Consider the following 15,554-nt stretch of genomic DNA (forward strand, 5'->3'; position numbering starts at 1 on the left):
GTACAGGGTCTGTTTTGGACAGGGAGAGTGGAAGTGGCCACTGTGGGCAGGGCCACCCTGGAGTGAGCCCGCCAGGCATGGAGGAGGACCGAGGGTTTCCGCAACCTGAAGCTAAGGCAGTGGGGCATGCACCTCTGTGTGCCCGGACCCCCTCAAGCCAAGCCAAAGGTTCAAGTCCACAGAAGGGGCTGCGCGATTCCAAGAACGTCAGCTATCTCTGTATTAAGGTGTCTATCAGCATGTCTGGACTTTTTTTAGTTTAAATGTAGAGTTATCAGAATTTTCTAAAAGCAATTCATTTGCAGTACACAAACACACAGCTCGAGGGAACATGGAGCTGGACAAATGCCCCCAGGATGGCCCTGGAGACCCTGTCCTCATCCCAGACCGGGCAGCTCTCACCTGTGTCTCGGTGTCCTCAGTCCAAAGGAGCCATGTCCACACGTGGGGAGAGACTCCACAGCTGTGCCCCTGTGACATCCTGCGTCGTCAGGTGGTTAGTATGTAGTTAGTAGGGGTAAAGTTCCATGTTAGGCTATGTTAGTCAGGATTAAGTTCAAACAGGAAAATCCAAACTAAGAGTTGCTTAAGGAGGAAGGAGGTTTATTTCTCTTTCACATGACGATGCCCAACAGGTAGGCACCTGCGTCTACTACGGTAACTTCACAGGCTCCTGTCTTTACTTTCCATGGTCTTCAGTGTGGGCCTTCCATCCATCCTCTGGCGTCACTGTGGGGCTCAGGATGGCTGTGAGAGTTCCAGCCATCGCATCAACATTCAAGGCATGGGGAAGAAAAAAGAGACAAATTGGGACTTCGCCCTTCAAACAGCTTTTCTTGTCTAAACAACATTTCCACTGATAGCTCACTGAACAGCTTAGTCACATGGCCCACGAGCTGCAGGTATTGCTGTAAAGTAGGAACTGGGGCCCTGTTACTGGGGAAGACAAGAACATGGTTAAAAACCAGTCATCTGTCACGGGCAGAGAGAATGGGAGTCTCCTCACTCCAGAGTATAAAGAGACACCCCGGCCCCTGGGCAGCTGGAGCAGCCCTCTGAGGGGGTGAGTCTAGCCGCGTGCCTCTGCTAAGCCAGCATCGCGGGCTATTCTGTCTGGTGAATGTGGCTTTGTGAGTGTGCGTCCTGCCCCTGGGAAGGATGGGAAGATGGCACGTGGCTCAGAGCTGCCGGCCTTGGTCGAGAGGCAGGGCTCACCAGCCACAGTGCTCTGGGGCTTGGGTTGGGGCTGCAGCTGGATTGGTGGAGAGCTGGGGGCAGTCTAAGAACAGCCCAGAAAGAGGAGGCGGGGCTTTGGAGAACCTAGAAGTCGGGCTGGAGAGCTGGGCGGGGAGCTGGCCTGCAGGTTCCACCGCAGAGGCCTCCGACTTCGCCAGGTGGCAGGTCTCCAGGACTCCTTCACCACCGACCCTGAGGCTGGGATGCAGGAGCTCAGTCTCCTGCACCTGTTGCCATTGGCTCTGGTGACCCTGTCCTCCTGAGCTGGTGAGACTCTGAACATGTGCTCCCTGTGGAACAGATGTGAGAGGCCAGAGGCCACACAGCAGCTGGCCCCAGAGGACCAGGGAGCTCGAAAGCATCACCTGGGGACAGAGGAAGGCCAGTGTGGGGCAGGAGACTGGAGCCAGGACGTGGCGGAACCTCGAGAGCTGCCTTGGGTTGGACTGTCCCCATGGATGATAATGTCACGTGGTGGGGCTTCCAGATGTTATGTCAAGGCAGGTTTAGTGGATGGTGATGGGGGCGATCCTTTCACAGGTGGGGAAACTGAGGCCCAGAGAAGCCCAGAGAGGTATCAGTCACATGTGGCAGTGTGTGGAAGAGAAGCAGGCAGTCCTCGGCTCAAGGACCAAGGGGACATCTCTTCTGTAGGGCTGCCCCTTGATGACTATGTGCCAGGCAGCCACTGCCACCCCCTCCCACTCCCGTACAATAACATGGACAGCACCCCCTGCTTCTCAGTCCTGGGTGGCTAGTCTGGCAGGCCCTGGTTTTGGCCACTGAGTAGCCAAGGTTGATGGAAAAGGGCCTCTGAGTGGCTATGACCGGGGAGTCTAAGGAGGGGTGTCTGCCTGATGTCACAGAGAGGAGCAGAGCACTATGCTCAGGCTGACTCTGTGGGCCAGGCATCAGGCGGAGCGCCAAGCTGCAGAGGGCGGCCTCACCTTCCATGGTGCCCAGTGTCCCCTCCCCGGGAGGCGGGTTGCCCGGAGGCTTCGCCATCCTGATGAACAGGGCTGGGTCACAACAGCCACGTGGGGCCTGTCCTGCCCCCTCCTGGAAGACCCTCGTGCCCCAGACCCCCAGCACCACCTCTCCTCGTCCTCGCTGGTGATGCCTAAGGAGCAACGTGGTCAAGCCGGCGGAAGCAGAAGCACGCCGTGAAACACGTTTCATCGCTGGTAATGCACAAATCTGGCGCACAAGAGCAACCCCCGTGCCGTAGAGAAGCTCCCTGGAGCCCCCTACCTGGCACTGCCCCTGAGATGAGCTCTGGCTGCTTTTGAACTTCATGTGGAATCTCTTCATCTGCCTGCCTTCTTTCTTCACTTGAGCATTGTGCGGCGCCGCCAGGTTGGCGCGTGGAGCTGAGGTTCACTCTCGATCGCTGCAGGACACCCTGCTGTCTGCACAGACCACAAGTCGTACGCCCCTCAGACTACCCATGGACAATCGGGGGTTTGTAAGCGGGACGCTGACAAGGGTGCGCTTGGCCCAGCTATGGGCCTCACATGCCTTCCTGCTGGACTTGAGCTGGGAAGCTGGCGCAGGTGGGCACGTGAGCAGCTCAGCAGCTGATGTGGATCCCTGCACTGTGTCTCGCTTCCCTGGCTAGTCCACTGGCAGGTGCTTCCTACCTGTGCCTCACTCGACACTCCATCTCCCCTGCCTCTTACCCAGCTCTGAGGTGCAGGTGTCTTTCCTCGCCAGGGGACTGCGGTTTGGCATCCTTCCAGAGGGGTCCCTGTTCTTCTGTCAGCGAGTGCCCAGCATCCCAAGGCCTGCTCCACTCCCCCGCCAGCAAGACTCAGGTTCTGCCCGTCCATGGCACCTGGTCAAGATAGCAGGTGGGGACACCAGTGGAGAGACGCTAGGTTCTCCAGGGCTGCGTTCTGCCTGGGGCTCCGCCTTGGAGTTTCTGTGTGGCTGGGAGCTACAGCAGTTCTGGGTTTGTAGCCACCCACTGTTGCTATAGCAACCCTTACACAGCCTCACACTAAAAATAGATCACCTTCATCCCTGGGATAGAAAGATCAAGGAAAATCACAGTCGGGAAGGGCCTGCCCCGCCCAGCTGCCAGGCAGCAGGGTGACTCCGGCTAGCTGCCCAGGGGCTCTGTAACCAGCACCTGTGCGGAAGGCCAGGTGGACGGCAGACCTGCCCCGAGCGTCCTTGGCGCTGCCAGGCGTGAGGTCTTCCCCACGCTCCAGGCCTCAGCTGTCTTCTTTCTGATCTGGACCACAGAATTTAATAGTAAATCACAAAGTCTTAATTTTTTTTGGTTTGGGTTTGACTCGGCTTTTTTATCTTAATTCTTCTCCAGGATGGTAAACATTTTTCAAGGGCATGCCCCCTTAGCAAGGTGGCATGAGAACTCAGAATCCTGGCATATGAAAAGGAGTTGAAAGGCCTGGGAATGTGGGCGGGGACAGCTTTCAGGTGTCGGAAGGGCCGCCCTGGGAGAGAGATTCGCTACGGCTATTCCGCCATCCTGTGGGAGCGTGGCACTGCCCTCCCTGGGAAGAGAGCTGAGCCCCTGCTCCCTGACGATGCGCGTGGAGACGGTTAATGCCCGTGATTGCATTTCCTAAGGCGTGAACGGAAAGAACCTTTCAAAATGTCTGAAAGCTAGAAAGACCTTCTGGAATAACTGCTTTGGGAAGGGAGGGTCCCGCGTGGGCCCGTTGCTGCTGAGTCCGAATCCTGGCTGGGGCCCCTGTTGCCCCTCGGTCTGGTCTGAGTGGGGGATGGTGCCGCCCAAGCTGGCCGTGAAGACAGGGCCGTGAGGCTGTGTCCCCGGGCACCTGTCCCGCTCAAGCTGGCGCACCTGGCTCTGCTCGTTCTCGCTGGGTGGGTTTGCACAGCAGCCAGGAGAGGCACTGAACACCCCGGGGCTCCTGGCGGAGAGAGTGGAATAGGAGTGGGTGCGGGTGAGTCTGAAGTCTCAGCTCAGGCCGTACTGGAAGCCGCCCTTGGCCAGGGCACTGAGTCCTTGGATCTGACCTTCTGGTAGCCCCTGGGCTCTCGTGGACCCCTCAGTGACCCCCTCCTCCTTCCACTTTCCGCCCAGGGCGGGGGCACTCGGCAGGCTTGCTTGGCTGGGCGGTCAACCCCACCTGCAGGCCCGGAGCTCACCTTCCCAAGCAGAACCCTGTCCCCGGCACACAGGCCCCCGGCCCCTGGCACATACCACTCTGCTTTTTGTTCCCGGCCTCCGTGGCTGTAGGGACTCCTGTAAGTGGAGTCTTGTATTTTCCCGTCAGAGCCCCGCTCGTCCCCCGTGGTAAGGCCCTCAGGACTCCCCCGCACCGCAGCTGAGGCCCAGTAACACTCCACCGATGGACGGACCATTCTGCTCGTCCACTCCTGCGTCGCAGGATGCCGGGGTGTTTCCCGCGCTTTATTGTCATACGGTTGGGGACTTGGGTCGTCTCCCCACGGAGATTGCAAGTGAGGCAGCGACGGCCCTTTCCTCTGGGGCTAGGGCAGCCTGTGGAGCGCTCATCTCCTGTGTGTGAGGGAGCCGACCCGCTGCCACCCACGCCCACCCAGCACCCGGCAGACCCACGGTGGCCCTGTGTCGGGGGAGGACAGGGGTTCCGTGTCTCCATCTCTAGCTGAGTCACCTCCAGTCCGGAAGCAGACAGCCCCTCTCGCGGATCTGGGGTGCAGATCGACTGCTTCACTGAGGCCCGGGGACACAGCGAGCCGCACCCCGTGTCCCCAGAGCCTGAGCGTGTAGGCAGAAGGCCAGGCAGGTCCTGCATCACTGTGGTCACACTTTTCCTCTGGGGATCTGCTTCTCCAAGCTGGTGTGACTCAGTCCTCAGCACCTAAGCGTGAAGCGGCCCATCACACACGCCGGGCATTCAACTGCGTGCGTCGTAGCTTTGGGTTAAGAAAAGTGCAGGTCTGGAATATGAGGCACAACCTGGGGAGGGGCCGGTGGAGAACTCAGCATCCTTAGATGACAGGGGAGCAGAGGGTCCACGAAGCCCAGGAGACTCCTGGAAAGGAGGTTGTGACTCTGAGAGACTCCAGTGAGCAAGCCCTGGCCTCGGAGGGCTCGCACGGGCTCTGAGCCTCCCCCGACCCAGGAAATCTCCAGAGCCACTCCTTCCCCCGGAGGAAGGGGAGCAGGTGTACTGACTTCCTGCTGCCCACAGCTGCCCACCTGGTGCCCGATGCTAAGTGGAGTTGAGACTCCAGGCCTGCCTCAGTGAAAGGCATGCAAAGGCCTTGGGAGGTGGGAAAGTTTACTGTTTAAGACCTGTTTGTGCACTCAGAGGACACACCATTCACTAAGACGGCAGGTAACTTGAGAGGGAGCCCGAGTACCCCCAAAGAGCCCCGAGGTCACCCTGGTCTATAGATCAGCAACTACGTGGAACCCACTGCCACTGAATTGGGAACCTTAAATGCAGTGGGAATAATTGGCTCCGGGGGTGGCCGGGGACAAATGGCAGGTGGCATGTTTGCATAAGGGACAGCAGAGTCAAACCCGCAATCTGAACAGTGCAACTGGCTCAGACCTGCAGTGCCGGTGAGTTAATGGTGAAGTTCCTGGGGGTGAAAGACACAGGTGCCTACTTAATTCTGATCTGGTATGGAGACAGCAAAGTTCAAGGTCCAGAGAACTAAAGTCTAACTCGAGTCATAAAAACGGTCCCAGCCCCAATATCAACTCCCAGTCTTTTTTTTTTTTTTTTTTTTAGCATTTTTTAAATTTATTTTTACTGTAAACAAATGGGATACATGTCGTTTCTGTTTGTACATGGAGTAACAGCATACCATTTGCATATTCATATATTTACATAGGGTAATGATGTTTGATTCATTCCGTTATTTTTCCTTCCCCCCACCCCTTCCACCTCTCTTTTCCTCTATACAGTCCCTCCTTCCTCCATTCTTGTCCCCCTTCCACCCCCCATTACATGTCATCATCTGCTTATCAGTGAGATCATTCGTCTTTTGGATTTTTGAGATTGGCTTATCTCACTTAACATGATATTCTCCAATTTCATCCATTTGCTGCAAATGCCATAATTTTATTATTCTTTATAGCTGAGTAATATTCCATTGTATATATGTACCACAGTTTCTTTATCCATTCATCAATTGAAGGGCATCTAGGTTGGTTCCATAGTCTGGCTATTGTGAATTGAGCAGCTATGAACATTGATGTGGCTGTATCTCTGTAGTGTGCTGATTTTAAGTCCTTTGGGTATAGGCCGAGGAGTGGGATAGCAGGGTCAAATGATAGGTCCATTCCAAGTTTTCTAAGGAATCTCCACACTGCTTTCCAGAGTGGCTGCACTAATTTGCAGCCCCACCAGCAATGTATGAGTGTACCTTTTTCCCCACATCTGCTCCAACACCTATTGTTGCTTGTATTCTTGATAATCGCCATTCTAATTGGGGTGAGATGGAATCTTAGTGTAGTTTTGATTTGCATTTCTCTTGTTACTAAAGATGGTGAACGTTTTTTCATATGTTTATTGATTGCTTGTAGATCTTCTTCTGTGAAGTGTCTGTTCATATCCTTAGCCCATTTGTTGATTGGGTTATTTGTATTCTTGGTGTAGTTTTTTGAGTTTTTTATATATTCTGGAAATTAGTGCTCTATCTGAAGTATGAGTGGCAAAAATATTCTCCCACTCTGTAGGCTCTTTCTTCGCGTTGCTGATAGTTTCCTTTGCTAGGAGAAAGCTATTTAGTTTGAATCTATCCCAGTTATTGATTCTTGCTTTTATTTCTTGTGCTATGGGAGTCCTGTTAAGGAAGTCTGATCCTAAGCCTACAAGGTGAAGATTTGGACCTACTTTTTCTTCTATAAGATGCAGGGTCTCTGGTCTGATTTCAAGGTCTTTGATCCATTGTGTCAACTCCCAGTCTTGAGGCAGTTCACAGACCACCCCCCCCCCCAGTGGAAGGGAAGCCAGGTCCCCTCGCAGAAAGACCCCAGTACCCGGCTGAAAATTGAAACTGGAAGTCTTTCTCCCAGCCTTCCCCAGGGGGACCTGTGCCCTCACCAGGGCCACAGTGTGTTTGGGAAAACTTGTCATATCAGACTCCTAAGATGGCAGAGAACTTAAGCCACCCCCAGAGTAGCGACCTGTGGTAGAAGGAGACTGTGGCCCAGAAGTCTCCAGCTCTCCACAGCGGAGGGGAGATGGGAGCAGGACAGGGCAGACACCTTGCCTGGAGCCAGAGGAGGACTGGAAGGCATTTGGGGACGTGAGGAGCGTCACCTAATCAGAGCCCGCCCGCCTGTGTCTGTCTAATCGTTTTTGGTATGTGCAAGTAGCACGTCCATAATAAGAAAGTGCCGGGTGACAGCCCTGGACCAGGGTGGGTGTTGAGCTGTCACTGATGGCGGGAAGGCCACAGCACACACTTTCGCGCCTCCTGGCCACGTGGAACCCCAGGGCGCAAAAGGGCCATTGGCTCAGTTTGCCCCACCCGAGCCCTGCTGGGATTCCAGGAGAGGGGATGGGTCCCACCTCCTGCCCTGTCTGGGAAAGCTGTCCTTCACCAGAGCAGAGTCCTGGGTCCGTGTGAGATGAGCTGGGAGAGAAGGAATGGGTGACCCATAGTGTAGCCTTCTGGGGTGGATTTTGTTTGCCTTTGCTTTGTTATTTATTTCTGCAGTGCTGGACTTGAACCCAGGGCCTTGCCCATGTGAGGCCATGCCCTAACACTGGGCCCCACCCCAGCCCTTGCAGGGGATGCAGCCCTTGAAAGATGCCCTGGTGTCTGGGGAGGAAGAAATCGGCAGGCCAGCGGGGAGAGGGAAGGTTTCAGTCCTACAACCTTCCAGCTCTGTCCACGCTGGTCCTTCAGCTCCTCGGGCTCCAAGTGGGGAGTAGTCTGTAGCTTTGCTCCAAGAGGATTCGTGCTAAGGAGAGGCCTGGCCCCTTCCTCCAGGATCACAGTCTACTGTACTACAGCCATCCAGGACTGCTGACCCTAGAGCAGAGGCGATCTGAGAGGCCAGGCCCAGCCTGCTGCCCTCGGGGAGGCAAAGGAGGCACTGCGGCACAGAGTAAGTGGTTTGCTGAAGTGCTGGACATTCAGAAGATCAGCCTCTGTCCCTAGAGCACTGTTTGGGATTTTGGTTTAAATATATACATAATTAAATAGATAAATTCATGTGCGTGTTAAAATATTCAAAAAGCACGTGGTTAAAAGGAAGACATCCCTCCATTCCAGAATGTAGTCTCCCGGTCCTCTGGCTGGAAGCATGTTGCTCCTGGGACTCTCAAGGGTCCTTAGGAGCACCCCGTTTCTCCTCACAGAGGTAGCACATCGCGCAGCGCCCTGCAGCTTGCCTCTGAACACATGGACCACGGCAGCCTGCATAACGGAGTCTCTGACGGTCAAGAAGTTTACTTAGGAGTCGAGAGCCTTGCAGTGGGATGTGCCTGTCTTAGTCACCAGTGTGTGTACCGAGGAGTCTGGGGCAAGCAGAAGAGTCTTCCGGCTACGTGGGGAGGAAGGCATCAGATATTTTGAAATAGTCGCCCTTGACTGCCAGGACCAGCAGCAAGGGTGACGTCGGGCTGAGGTGGAGCGGGTGGTCCGCCTTGCCGCCGTGCTTCTGTGTGAGTGGGGGTGGCCTGTGTACAAGGTCTGGTTTCTGGCAGAGTCAGCTGTGACAGTTCTTAATATCAGACTCCAACACGTCCCCTCCTTCAGAACCTTTCAGCTTCGCTTACCCGCTGTTTCTTAGGGACTTGGCCCAGCAACTCCGTTTTCACGGCAGTTGAGGTTGCAGACGTCTTCCATCCTTGGTGACATCGACCCCTGCGGTCTAGCCAGCCTGTGAGGCACTGAACCTGTCCTCCATTGACGGGCTGTGCTCCATCCTTTGCTGTTTGTTTTTTAAATGACGCATCATAACCCGACGCACTGACACACACCTTTGGCCTCAGCTGCTCAAGAGGCTGAGGTGGGAGGGACGCTTGAGGGACCTTGTCTCAAAAAAAAAAAAAAAAACCATTGCACAAATATTGCCGAACATGCTTTCTGTACACATTGTAAATGTACTTGTGGAATAAAGTCCTGGGAGTAAATCCCTGGGTCAGAGTGAATATATTTGCACTCTGATAGACGGTGCTGATGGCCCTCCAAGGAGTCACGCCAGCCACACCCCTCGGCGTGGCGGCCGCTGCTCCCCACACATTGCTGTCTTGATCTCTGTCTGCCCTGCTGGGTAGAAGTGACAGTAGCCTTGCTGTAAGCATAGTGGCATCGATTCAGGGCCCGTTCCCCGCCCATCCTCAAATATTTCAGAGAACTTCCGCTTCGCCGTCCTCCCCATCCCACGGCTACAGACTATTCCACACATCGTCCCGCAGACCTGCCCGCAGCCCCCATGGGGAGGTGGGGCAGGTATTCCAACCCCGTGGAGACACCACGGGCCCAGAAGCAGCAGGAGCTGAAGTGCCTGGCCCCCAGGGGCCCCTGAGACAATGTCAAGGGCAGGAGCGGGAGCTGCCTGGCCACACCCTTCATACCCAGTGCTGTGCAAGCCTTCACAATGCAGATGCCACCTCCCTGGCCCCGGTTTCCCCAAAGGCAAGAGGAAGCTGTGAGCTGCCGTAGAATCTCAGATTCCGCGGCCTCTGAGGTCCAGCATCAGCTGGCCCAACGCCCCCCTCCCACCCCTGTTCAACTTTCACCCTGGACTGCAGCTGCCTGGACCGCTCTGCCCTTCTCTAAATGCTCTGTGTGCCCTTAGGCTCTGTGTTCTGCAAAGCTGTTCCCTCTGAGTCACTTCCTACTCATCCAACCTCGGGGAGTCCCCGCCAGGAATTGCTGGCCACCCCTGCCCTGAGGCCACCGCACCCCCTTGCCTACGAAGTGCATTTGCCCTCAGTTTACCCATTCATCTCTAGCCAGCAAGCTCCTTTGGTCTTGGCAAAGGAAAGTCCTTGGCACCCACTTGTGCTGAGTGTTTGTGGAATCAATAAATGAAGGAGCACAGGGCTCCTTCCACCCTGGGAAATTCATCTCACTGGGCATTCCATGTCATTTGCCCTCCCTCTTGGGCCTCTCTCTCTCTCTCTCTCTTTCTCTGTTGCTCTCTCCCCACCAACCCCCTCTGATTTTAGTGGTGGTGCTGGAGACGGAACCTGGGGCCTTGGCATGCTAGGCACGTGCTCCACCACTGAGCTCTCCCCCAGCCCATATTTGGACATGTCTCCTCTCTTGCATGACATGTGGCCCTGGGCAAAGGTCCTGTCATCCGGTTGCAGTGTCTCTCATCTGAGCATGCCTCCCTCCAAATGTCTACACCAGGCCAGATGCCTCAAATTTCCACTTTTCCTCTCCTTTTTAAAGGACATGTGACTTGAGCTGTGCTGAGATGCCACTCACATACCCATCACCCGGTACGGCATGCAGTCACTGGTGCCCATTTATGGTACACAGAAAATACTGGGTCTTCAGTATTCTCGAGGGGTTGTGCACAATTTTAGCACACTTTCATCACCCCCAGAAGAAGCCCTGTGCCCTTTAGCCATAACCCCATTTTTACCTCCCATCCTGGCCCCTATGCCCCAGCCCCTGGCAACCCCTAATCTCTTCTCATCTCTCTAGATTGGTCTGTGCTGGATACTTCACATTTGATACATGGCCTTTTGAGACTGCAGCTCTCATTCCTAAGGTTTTCAACCTTTTCCTTGCTTTACCTTAGGCTAGGTTGGCAGGCATTGTCCCATCAGGGTTTGGGGATAGCAGATAAGGTTCCCCTGAACTTAGCTCCTTAGAAGGAAGAGCAGCAGGAGAACCAGGCTGCTATGGCCTGAGGCCCTTTTATAAGATAGCAATGCCTCAGTCAGATCTGAGTCTACCCTGTCATAAGGACGTCTCTGGGGGGATAAACAAGAAGACTCACTACTAAGAAGTAAGAAGTATGTACTAAAGGCTCACCAGGCTGCAGGCCCAGGCCTCACTGTAGGAGAGAAGTCAGGAGGAGTTTGTAACTTGGATAATACTGACATTTGAGAAACAGTGACCGGCTTACTCACGAGATGTAACACTACAGCTGTGCTTCAGGGATACTGCAGCTTGCTTGTGTAGGAACTGCTGTCCAGGAAGGCTGAAAGGAGGAGGTGGCCCAGAGCTGGACAGAGGGTGGCAGGTGCCAGGAAAGAATGTGTGGTAGGGAGTATGTGTAGTGCCTGTACAGGGTGACTGTGGGGCCTGGGGACGTGGTTCAGAGAGGAACGGGAGGCCAGGTAACATATATATAAGGAAATGCTGGGTAGGGCCTTGGCCAAGGTTGTGCATACCTGAGGCCACAATATCTGCCTACTCCTGACAAGCTAAGTTAATGCTCAAATGTTGGAGATGCCCACCTGGCTGCTCCTTGGGCACCTGGGAGTGTCCTCCACCAGCCCTTGTGGGCCTTAGCACATGGCCTTGCCCTCATGGGGGCAGGCTCGGGGAGCATCAGGTGAGCGTGGGGCTCAGGGTGGCCCCACCCCTGCGGTGTTGGCCCACCCCCTGCTCTCCTGCATGGGCCCTTGAGGGAGGCAGGGCTGTGGGAGTCGCATCACCCCCAGCGGTGTCCCGCCACTGCATCTCCACATCACTCCGCTGGCCTTGGCCCTGGCTGGCTCTGTGACAGGTCCTCCATGGAAAGTAGCTCAGAAAGACAGGTGAGACTGTGCAGGACGCAGGAAGGGGCTGCAGGCTCTACGGGACAGGGCACTGATCAGATGTGACTCGGAAGGGGTGACTCCTGGGGCACAGAGGGTCCTGGCTCCCTGCCAGCTGGGTGGCAATGCTGATGAATGAGAGAGAAGGGAAAACTGGGAGCCCAGACTGTGGGCGAATCCTGCCCTAGGAGACCGGTTGTGGCAGTGGCCAGGGTGTATGGGCCTTGGAGGCCATTCCTGGGGTAGACGGTGGACTTCCTCAGGCCCTCTGGGCGGTGTGCCCAGGCTGCCACCCTCCTGCAGACGGGCCTCTCCAGGTCCTCAGTGAGCTGTTTGTCCTCCGGACTGTCCCTGGCCTGGTATGTGTGTTTGTAGCTACGTTTCTTTAGTGATCAGATCCCAGCACTTCTCTTAATCTGGAAGCAGACGGAGACCAGAGAGGGCACAGCTTCTATTCTGGAAGGTGATCCCAGCCAGCAGGAAGGAGTGGGCGAGAGAGGAGTGAGAGAGAGACACCCTGTCAGGGCCAGGGGGCTGAACCCTCAGGCCCTTGCTGTCTCCAAGGTACCCATGAGAGAGGCTAGGACATAGCCCCTCCCTGTGCACTCCAGGGGCTGAGGGTCACCCTCAGTGTGAGCTCCCTTACTTCCGCTCGGGGACTGAATGGACACCTATCACTTCACAGAAGGCCCTGAGGCAAATAAGGTGTTGGAGCCCTGTCCACGGTGAGATTGCCCACTGTAGCTGTGGCTGAAATCCCAAGTGGCCCAGGAGCCAAACCCTGGTTCCCAAGCTCTGGCTGCCTCAATTCACGACTGCCTCAGCGAAGGTGGGGACCCCCTGTGTCCCCTCTGCCATCTCTGATCCCTGTAGTCAACTGTGTCCCACCTCCATTCCCTTGTGCCCCCTTCCATCTGCCTCTGTCCCCTGTCCATCTCCATCTACCTCTGACTGAGATAGCCGCCTCTGCCCTCTCTGCCTGTCTCTGTCCTCCTGCACTCCCTCTGTCCCTGGTCCTCCTCTATCTATCCGTCTGGTATGCTCCCCTCTGCCATCTCTGCCCATTTCTCTGGTGCACCCCTGTCCCCCTCTGTCTCCCTCCATCCCCCCTCCCCCTCTGCCACTGCACCTGGATGGGGCTTGGGCCAGCACCCCTCAGCCAACCTCCAAAGAGGTGTTTCCAAAGCCGGGCTCCCCTGCTTGGCTTCAGGGTGTCGAGGTCTGTTCTATCTATTTCAAGAAAATTGTTCCCCACACAATTTGCGTCAGACCCAGAGAGTGCTCATTGCCTGTGGACCAGCCTCACTGCCGGCAGGGCTGTGAGGCAGCTGTGTGGCTAGCCTCTCCTGGCTAGGCGTGGCTGTGGGTCCTGAGGACAGCAAAGACAGGACGCTTCCCTTATCTGGAAACAGGCAGAGAACTGACAGGGCACAGACGCTGTGCATTTTCTCTAAACCCGCTGGTCTTCAGCTGCCTCTCCCTGGGGTCACAAATGGCTACTTGGTATGTCCAGACTCTGGGTGAGGGAAAGGAGAATGGAGACCTTGCCACTGTGAAGGGAACGTCCCCCTCTGTCTGACTGGACAACCCTGAAGTGCCCCCCACCAGCCTCTGCCACTCCCTTCTTGCCAATGAAGCCTGTTACTGGAGAGCAGGGGCTCGGGAGGAGCCCCTAAGCCACCCTGCAGCGCAAGCTCAGCCAGGTGGAGAATTGCGCAGCGAGGCGCAGCCCGCGGGCGGAGGCCCCTCCAGGCCCTGCTCCAACGGAGGAGCCACAGGGCTGGCTCCAAGGCACAGCCAGGCAAAGGTGTGACCCGGAGCGTGACATGCAGGGTACCTCGCAAAGTCTTGGGGGGCAGAGGACAGAGTCCAGGCCCACACAGTTTCCAGAGAAACCCCATCCCAAGACAAGGCAGAACAGGACCCGGGACAAAGCCACACCCTGAGATGCCGGCTGAGTCCTGCAAGAAGCCGACCCTCAGGACAGGATTCCACAGGCAGGTTGATAGGTGAATACCTGGGAAGGACAGAGGGAAGGAAGCAGGCAGAGATAGACAGACAGACAGAGCCTCGCAGGCACAGGCTCATCCTGGTACCTGTGCTCAGGGTAGCTGTGAGCAGCCCGGGCAGTGGGAGAGTTGGTATGCATTGGAGACCTGGCCTCCTGTGAAGCAGGAGGGAAGCAGCAGTTGTAGCCCAGCTGACCAGCAGGAGGTCTGAACTGCTATTTCCTGACCACCACTTTCTTTTAATCCCACCTACCCAAGATTATAACTTGTACAAGAAATTGGGCCAGGGGGCCAGGGGCCGGGGGTGCAGCTCAGTGTTCAAGTGCTTGCCTAGCACAGGCCAGGCCCTGTGGGATCAAACCCAACACCACCTGAAAAGAAAAAGAAAAGAAAGAAATTAGGTCTTCCACTAAGTGTGTGAGGGTCGGGAAGAGCAGGGGAAGATGCCAGGCCCCCAGGGACCTCTCCACCTGGATTTACACGACTGTCATTGCTAAGCTCCTTCAGAGATGCAGCATGTCTCTGAGCAGCCTGGGGAGTGGGGGGAGCATTGTACCATCCTGGATTTCCTCTGTACCCACCATTTCCAAGCCCAGTGCCTTGTCCTCAGCAAGGGCTTTGTGAACATTTGGGAATGGATCGTTACATCTGAACACATGGAGAAAAGGGACCCCATGAGTGAGAAATCACTTGGTGATACAGTGGGCTGATGCTGGCGAGTGCGGGGCGAGCGGGCGAGCAGCCTTGTTCCTCCCTAGAGGCCCGTGTTGGAGGGTGGTGTTGAGGCAGCCACCCCCAGGTGGAGAACAAGTCTACAGAGTCCCACCTGAAGACTCAGCTTTGGGCCCCACAAAAGGGGGTCCCATCTAGTCTGGTGTCCGGTCTTAATTACAGGCTAAGTTCCAGCTAAGTTTTAGCTAGTTTTAGTGAACCAAGAAAAGAAAAAGTATTAAAAGGTGTTGAGTAGCTCACAGAGTCTCCAGGACTCAAAGAACCAGTAGGTGTGTTTCCAAGTATACACAGTGGCCTTTGGAACAGGGATGGTGGAGACCCACCTAGCCTGTGCTTGGCCCTGGCTCACCCTGAGGGTTTCTGCCATGCTGTGGGCTGGGTTGTGTGCCCCAAATTCATAGCTTGGGCTTTGAGCCCCATCTGACTTCAGAGGTAGGGCCTGAAGGAGGTAATTAAGGGCAAATAGGGTCATAATAGTAAAGTCCTAGTCTGATAGGCTGTGGCCTTATGAGAAGAGGAAGGGACAAAGAGCTTTTCTCTCTCCACCATGTGAGGACACAGTCAGAAGGCAGCCATCTGCAAGCCAGGACAAAGACCCTCACTAGGACTCAACCACACTGGGAACATGATCGTGGGCTTTCCAGCCTCCAGCTCCGCGAGAAAATAAGTGTGTCATGTAAACCACCCATCCGTGCATTTTGTTCTGACCCTAGAGGTAAGACAGCCACCACCTCCAGAAGCCAGGGAGTCTGCCTGGAGCCTGCTTCTGTGTGGTGGAAACTGAGCCTGGCCGGAGCCTCCGCCAGTCATCCTGGTCTGGTGGTGGCATGTCATTGCTACCGGGGCACTAAGGAGCAGGTCTTAGGAAACCCCCACATCAGAGCCCTGTCAAGCCCTGAGAGCTGTA

General features: G+C 55.7%; 1 protein-coding gene across 6 annotated transcripts in view; it reads left to right on the plus strand.

Moving 5' to 3' along the window:
* PRKAG2 (protein kinase AMP-activated non-catalytic subunit gamma 2) overlaps positions 1–15,554 on the plus strand; it is a 263,046-nt gene that overhangs the window by 121,317 nt on the left and 126,175 nt on the right. The window lies entirely within an intron of this gene.

This window comes from Sciurus vulgaris (assembly GCF_902686455.1).
Source record: "Sciurus vulgaris genome assembly, chromosome: 8".
NCBI classification, from domain to species: Eukaryota; Metazoa; Chordata; class Mammalia; order Rodentia; family Sciuridae; genus Sciurus; species Sciurus vulgaris.